We start from the raw sequence: 7,828 nt of genomic DNA, 5'->3' as shown, positions 1-7,828 counted from the left end.
AAAGACAAATACCATATGAAATCACTTATATGTGGAATGTTAAAAAATGATACTAATCAACTTATTTACAAAACAGAAATAGACTCACAGACATAGAAAACAAACTTATGGTTACCAACGGGGAAAGGGGGGAGGGATAAATGTTGAATTTGGGATTAACAGATATATAAAATAGATAAACAGCAGGGAACTGTACTCAATATCTGGAAACAACAGGGAATTACATTCAATATCTTATAATAACCTATAATGGAAAAGAATCTGAAAAATAATATATATATATATCTGAATCACTTTGCTGTGCACCTAAAACACTGTAAATCAACTATACTTCAATAAAATTTTTTAAAATTTTTAAAAGAAGAAGTGGTGCTGGGACACCTAGATATCCACTTGCAAAAGGATGAAGTTGGACACTTACCTCACAACATACACAAAAAATTAATTCAAAATGGATTAAAGACCTAAATGTAAGAGTTTAATCTATAAAACTCTTAGAAGAAAATATAGGAGTAAATCTTCATGACCTAGGATTAGGCAATGGATTCTTAGATACAACACCAAAAGCACAAGCAACAACAACAGAAGAGATAAATTAAACTATACCAAAACTAAAATCTTTTGTGCTGCAAACAATACTATCAAAAAAAGTGAGAAGACAAAGGACAGAAGGAAATTTTGCAAATATATCCTTAAGAAGGGACTTATATCCAGAATATGTTTTTTTTAAAAAAAAAACTCTTAAAACTCAATAATAAAAAGACAACCCAACCTAAAAATGAGCAGAGGATCTTTTTTTTTTGGCATTAAAAATCATAATTTTTTCAATGACTATGTGACTAAAAAAAGATGGTATTTAAGAGCAAATATTATACACAGGTATTTTTAAAAGCTAAGGGTTTCTCTAAAATATAGAAAAAAATTAAATCTTGCTTTTCTGACGGGCTGATACACTCAACAGACTAAAATACTCTTATATAGAGCAACTTTATAAAATCTATTGGAAACATTATTCTACCAAGACACTTTGGAACCAAATCTCAGCAATCTTCAGGGAAGACAGTAACCCTGATTCCTGGATCATCATGACCATCATTTTCAAGTTATTTATCATTTTCTTCAGTAATACATTTGCCATGTGCTTTTTCTGGGTTTCTTTTTTTCTTACGAGTATATGATGAGTTATTTTTCTCTTTGATTTTCTCTTTGGGATGTGAGGTAGTAGAAATAGTTTCTTTTTACAAAGCATATTATAGGCAGAAAACATTTCAATTCTCTTCTTGCTTTTCTCCATTTTTTGATTTGCTTATCTTTAACAGGAAGTCGATATATTCCTCCGTCACCATCAGTTTTCCTTTATGGCTTAATGGAACTTCTAAGCCATGTGTGCTCCGGACAGCCAACACAGTCTTTCCTCTCTTTCCCACTATTATGCCAGAGTTCCTGAAAGCAGAATCTATTGCCACTGAATGCTATAAATTCAAGTATAATCACAAAATTTTACCAGAATCTGTGCATCCTGCAACTGTTGACACTGCACATGAAGAACAAGTGGTTCAAATTTCAAAATGGCACCACCATTCGCTTTCTTTAGGGCTACAATCATATCATCTTTCACGCACAGTTTGTGTGTAACCAGTAGCCAGCAACGGTTTTGTTTCTGAACCTCAAAACCATTTATACCCCCATCTAGGAGGATGATGCAGCCAGCGCAGGAACTGGCGGTGAAAAACTGTTCTCGCCCAGTCAAGGGCTGCACAAGCTCTACCACATCCTCATCCACACTGCCTTTCTGGCTGAGGCCCACTTTGCTCAGACACTTGCACCTTCCATCTCTTGAATGCTGCACTACTATCCATGCAAGGAGGCAGTTAGGGTCTTCACTTTCACATTAGCCTCGCCTTTCCCTGGGGGCAGCCATATTGAAGCCAGTGGTGGCCAGAAATGTCCAAACTCTAGAGGATCTGAGTAGACATTTCTCAAAAGAAGATGTACACACCAATAAAAATGTTGAAAAGATACCTCAAAACTGGGGTGGGGGAAGAACGTGAAAAGATGCTCAATATCATTAGTCATTAGAAAAATGCAAATCAAAACCACAATGAGATACCACTTTCCACCCAATAGGCTAGCTATAATCAAAAATACACATGATAATAAGTGTTGGTGACGATGTGGAGAAATTGAGACCCTTATACGTTGTTGGTGGGAATGTAAAATGGTGCAGCTGCTTTGGAAAACAATTTGGTAGTTGCTCAAAATGTTAAACATATAGTTACCGTATGATCCAGCAATTCCACTCCTAGGTATATACCCAAGAGAAATGAAAACATATGTCTGCACAAAAACTTGTATGTGAATGTTCATTGCAACATTATTCATAATAGCCAAAAAGTGAAAATAACCTTGTATTTGTTTCCTAAGGCTGCAGTAACAAATCACCACAAACTGGGTGGCTAAACACAACAGAAATTTATTCTCTCACAGTTCTGGAAGCCAGAAGTCTGAAATCAAAGTGCTGGTAAGGCTGTGCTCCCTCTGAAGTTTCTAGGGCAGAATCCTTCCTTGCCTCTTTCAGCTTTTGGTGTCTCCAGTGGTTCCTTGGCTTACTGTGACCCCATCAATCCAATCTCTGCCTTGATCTTTACATGTCTCCTCCTTCTCTCTCTCTCCTCTATGTCTCTTATAAGGATATTTGTCACTGGATTTAGGGCACACTAGGATGATCTCATCTTGAGATCCCTAACTTAATTACATCTGCAAAGAAGCTTTTTCCAAGTAAGGTCATGTTCACAGGTTTCAGGGGTCAAGATGGACATATCTTTTTGGAGGCCACCATTCAACCCTCTACAAACCCAAAGGTCCATCAACTGATGATGAGTAAACAAATATGGTTCATCCATACAATGGAATATATTTTGGTGCTAAAATGTACTGACACATGCTACAGCATGGATTAACCTTGAAAACATTATACTCAGGGAAAGAAGCCAAAGGCCACATGTGGTGCAATTCCATGTAAATGAAATGTCGAGAATAGGTAAATCAATAGAAACAGAAAGTAGATCAGTGGTTGCGTAGGGTTGTTGGAGCCTTAGGCAGGCTGGGGAGCAACTACTAATGGGTATAGGGTTTCTTTTTGGCAGAATGAAAATGTTCTAAAATTATATTATGGTAATGATTGCACAACTCTGTGAATATACTAAAAAACATTGAATTGTGCATTTTAAATGGGTGAATTGTATGGTATGTGAATTATAATCTCAATGAAATGGTTAAAAGTGAGGAATTAAAAAATGAATGTAATGAATTGAAATACATGACATATGCTAAAAATCCATAGGCTCGTAATGATTTTTTAAAAAAGCTCTTTGGTCATCTTTAGACAATATTGATGAATAAAGGTAAGAATCAAGCACTTATCCTGCCTTTCTTATATGAACTGTACTTCAGGGTATCCAAACAGTTGATAAAAGAAAGTTGTTTATTACAGAAAAATTCCCACTAATAAAGGCAGAAGAAATGACAATTAGAATCTCAAAAATCTGTAAGCCCTAATGAAATAATGGATCAAGGCAATGTTTTCCATCAGGTGAAAGGCTGATGGAAACTTTAAAAGAGGGACTAACACCACCAGAATCTGATGATTAATCTTAGCATCACTAAAAATGGGACAGCCAGACGTTACAGGCCTCCTGATATGGTGCAAAAGGAAGTACACAGTACTACTTACAAAATATTATTTTAATTGAAATACAGTTGATTTACAATGTTTTGTGTTTCAGGTATACAGCAAAGTGATTCACATATATTTTTTTTCCAGATTTGTTTTCCTTATAGGTTATTACAAAATATTGAGTGTAGCTTCCTGTGCTGTACAGTAGGTCCTTTTTGGTTACCTATTTTATACATAGTAGTGTGCATATGCTAATCCCAAACTCCTAATTTATCCCTCCCTCACCCTTTCCCCTTTGGTAACCATAAGTTTGTTTCCTATGTCTGTGGGTCTATTTCTGTTTTGTATATAAGTTCATTTATTAGAACATTCCCTAACACCATACAAAAAAATAAACTCAAAATGGATTAAAGACCTAAATATAAGACTGGATACTATGAAGTATTCTTGCCAGTAAAATCAAACCTGAATTTGATCAAGCCTGTAAACCTAACTGCCACTTTATAGGAAACACAGGGTTTAAAGGAACATATTAAATGACACTGGAGACATGGATACAATCAGCCAAATACTGACTGTAGGACATTTGCCAGGGCACATGTGTCCATTTTTTTCTGCAAACAAATAGCAACAATATAAGAAGAAGAAGTAACCTATCAAAAAGACTTGAGATACATTAACCACATGCAATGAGGGACCTTGTCTGGTTCCTTGTTTGAAGAAACCAACTATTAAAACAAATAACTATGAGATAAGGTGGAAGATTTTGAACACTGACTGGATATAAATAATATTTTTAAACTGTCAATATTTTTTAGCTGTGATAAGGGTTATGCTTGGGGGAAAAAGTTTTTATCTTTTAGAGATACATACTTAAATATTTACAGATGAGAAGACATAATGTCTGGGACTTGCTTTAAGATAATCTCATGGTGGGGAGAAAAAAGTAGTTGGGAATGTAGATGAAACAAGATTAGTCATCTGTTCGTAATCGTTGAAACCTCGTGATGGGTACATGGTGGTTCATACACTGTCCTACTAGTATATATGTTTGGAAATGTTCCAGAGTAAAAAGGGGTTTTTTAAGTGTTCTTTGGAGCATTGAGTTGAGGCTTGAGTATGTTTTTTCCATATAAATCCGTATGTTTTTTGCCTAGTAAAGTTTATGGGAATTCCTTTTAGCCTAATCTGACTAAAGCAGATCATTTGGACAGCAGAGAGGCATGCTTTGAAATCGGGTCTGCGGTTTATTTTTTTTTTTAATTGAAGTATAGTTGATTTACAATGTTGTGTTGTGTTTCTGGTATACAGCAAAGTGATTCGGATGTGTGTATGTGTGTGTGTGTGTGTGTATACATATTCATTTTCGTATTCTTTTCCATTATGGTTTATTGCAAGCCTGGGTTTGAGTTCTGGCAACAGTATTCACTAACTTTGTCAGATACTTAACATTTCTGAAGCTCAAAGCTCAATTTCTTCACTGGTCAAGGAGGCATCATAATAATAGCTCTCACCTGGGGTTGCTTGGGGGCTTAAATAAGATAGAGAATACAAAGCACTCAGCACTTGGCACAGTGCCTGGCAGTGCTCCATAAATATTAGGGGCAGCTAATGCTTAATTGTTTCAGTTATCTATTGTGGGTTCACTTGGCTCAGCTGGGAGCTTCTTCTACTCTGTCTGCTGTCAGCTGGGACTACAGTCATCTGGTGGTTGAACTGGGCTGGAACAACCAAGACGACTCACACAGATGGCCGGCATCTGATGTCAACAGTTGGCTGAGAGCTCAGCTAGGGCTGTTGTCCATGGCATCTACGCATGGCCTCTCCATGTCACTCGGGCTTCTCACTTAATGATGGAGGAAGTGCCCAAGAGCAAAGTGGAAGCTGCCAGTTCTCAGGGCCTACAACTGGCACAGGGTCACTTCTGCCACATTCTGTTGGTTAAAGAGTGGCAAGCCCTGTTCAGAAACAATGGTAGGGGAAATAAACTCTACCTCTTAATGCAGACAGGGGCAAAGAATTTGTAGCCCTCTTTAATCCACCACCAAGTGTTCCTGTTTCCTCAGTACTTGGTCCATAGATAAAAACACAGATTCCAAGAATCATACCAAAAAAAGTACTCATATATGTCTCTAGAAGGTAATTGGACCACACTGGCTGATGTTTTTCTTGCTTCTCAGCAGACTAAGTCAGGGCCTGGGGAATCAGAGGGGCTAGGCAGCTGCTAGCCCCTCACCCCTGAGAGGAGAAACCAGGGCAGGACCAAGTCTTCACTGCAGAAACGCCTTGGCATGAGTCAGTGGTTCTCAAAAATAATTTATGAGACCAAATTAGGTCATCTATTTTTAATTTTTATGGTTATTAATTTGACAAATTGTAATTTAATACTGTTCTCCCAGGCAATAATTCTGGAGACTTGAGGAAATATTAGCATTCCCTTCCAAGGTATTCTTTCCTTAATTCTTTAGTTCCAAGGCATAACAGCTTTCCACATATTTCTTCTCTTATCCTTTGACCAACAATTGCTCACTCTCATGTATTCTCTGATATTAGCTAAAACACTGTCCAGGAGAGGTGTCTGTTTGTTTTCATTTACTGCACATTGTACAAATACAAAGTTTCGGTAAGAAATATTTCCTAGAGCTAAAAAATGCAAAGTTAGTGGCAAGCTTGGGCAATGTGAATTTTACCTAAAGAGCTTTGCTTCTAATTGGAACATTTACAGTAAACAAATGATTGATAAAGACACCCAGTCACCTCTATAAACAAGGAAGCGGGGAATCCAGCCATGCTGAACACTGTGTTTATTTTCCACTGAAAGAGGATGTAAACTGCTAATCACAAGCATGCCACCGTTTAATTTCTATACAAGACCCCTTCCTGGCTTTCTATAAAGCAAAACCATGATGGCAGTTGTGCTCACTAAATTTCTTTGTGCAGAATTGTTAAGTGCTATTAATTTTAGCATAGCTTATCAAAAAACAAATGACCAAACAAACAAACCAAAAGGCCTTAAAAAAAAAAAAACCCTTAGGTGTTTCTAAGCTTGGATTCATTTTGCTGTTGAAAAGATCCCAGCTGGGACTTCCAGGGAAGATGGCGGAAGAGTAAGACGCGGAGATCACCTTCCTCCCCACAGATACACCAGAAATACAGCTACACGTGGAACAACTCCTACAGAACACCTACTGAACGCTGGCAGAAGACCTCAGACCTCCCAAAAGGCAAGAAACTCCCCACATACCTGGGTAGGGCAAAGCGGAGAGATTCCCGCGCAGAGGATCGGTGCCAACCGGCACTCACCAGCCCGAGAGGCTTGTCTGCTCGCCCGCAGGGGCGGGCGCCGCTGGGAGCTGAGGCTCGGGCTTCAGTCGGAGCGCAGGGAGAGGACTGGGGCTGGCGGCGTGAACACAGCCTGAAGGGGCTAATGCGCCACAGCTAAAAGGGAGGGAGTCCGGGAAAAAGTCTGGACCTGCCGAAGAGGCAAGAGACTTTTTCTTCCCTCTTTGTTTCCTGGTGCGAGAGGAGAGGGGATTAAGAGCACGGCTTAAAGGAGCTACATAGAGGGGCGCGAGCCGTGGCTAAAAGGGCAGACGCCAGAGACGGGCGTGGGACGCTGGGGCTGCTGCTGCCGCCGCCACGAGGCCTGTGTGCGAGCGAAGGTCACTGTCCACGCCCCGCTTCCGGGGAGCCTGTGCAGCCCGTCACTGCCGGGGTCCCGGGACACAGGGACGGCTTCCCTGGGAGAACGCACGGCGCGCCTCGGGCTGGTGCAACTCCACGACAGCCTCTGCCACTGCAGGCTCGCCCCGCCTCCGTGTCCCCCCTCTCCCACGGCCTGAGTGATCCAGAGTCCCCGAAGAGGGTGCTCCTTTAACCCTGTCCTGTCTGAGCGAAGAACAGACGCCCTCCAGCGACCTACACGGAGAGGCGGGGCCAAATCCAAAGCTGAGACCCGGGAACTGTGAGAAAAAAGAAGAGAAAGGGAAATCTCTCCCAGCAGCCTCAGAAGCAGCGGATTAAAGCTCCACAATCAACTTGATGTACCCTGCGTCTGTGGAATACATGAATAGACAACAAATCATCCCAAATTGAGGAGGCAGGAGTCAGTGCTGTGCCTCTGAGGTGGGAGAGCCAACTTCAGGACACTGG

At 40.1% G+C, this 7,828-nt stretch overlaps 1 pseudogene across 1 annotated transcript; it reads right to left on the bottom strand.

The window, feature by feature from the left end:
* Positions 1 to 1,103: 1,103 nt before the first annotated feature.
* On the bottom strand, positions 1,104 to 1,859 carry LOC308609026 (tRNA wybutosine-synthesizing protein 3 homolog; annotated as a pseudogene). The gene is made up of 2 exons: positions 1,505 to 1,859; positions 1,104 to 1,472 (listed from the first exon to the last, which is right to left on the bottom strand). The product of its transcript is annotated as a tRNA wybutosine-synthesizing protein 3 homolog (transcript).
* Between the last annotated feature and the right edge of the window lie 5,969 nt (positions 1,860 to 7,828).

Source organism: Mesoplodon bidens (assembly GCF_964165515.1).
Source record: "Mesoplodon bidens genome assembly, chromosome: X".
Classification (NCBI taxonomy): domain Eukaryota; kingdom Metazoa; phylum Chordata; class Mammalia; order Artiodactyla; family Ziphiidae; genus Mesoplodon; species Mesoplodon bidens.
Note: the sequence above shows the minus strand (reverse complement) of the source record. Positions and strands in the feature narration are given on the sequence as shown.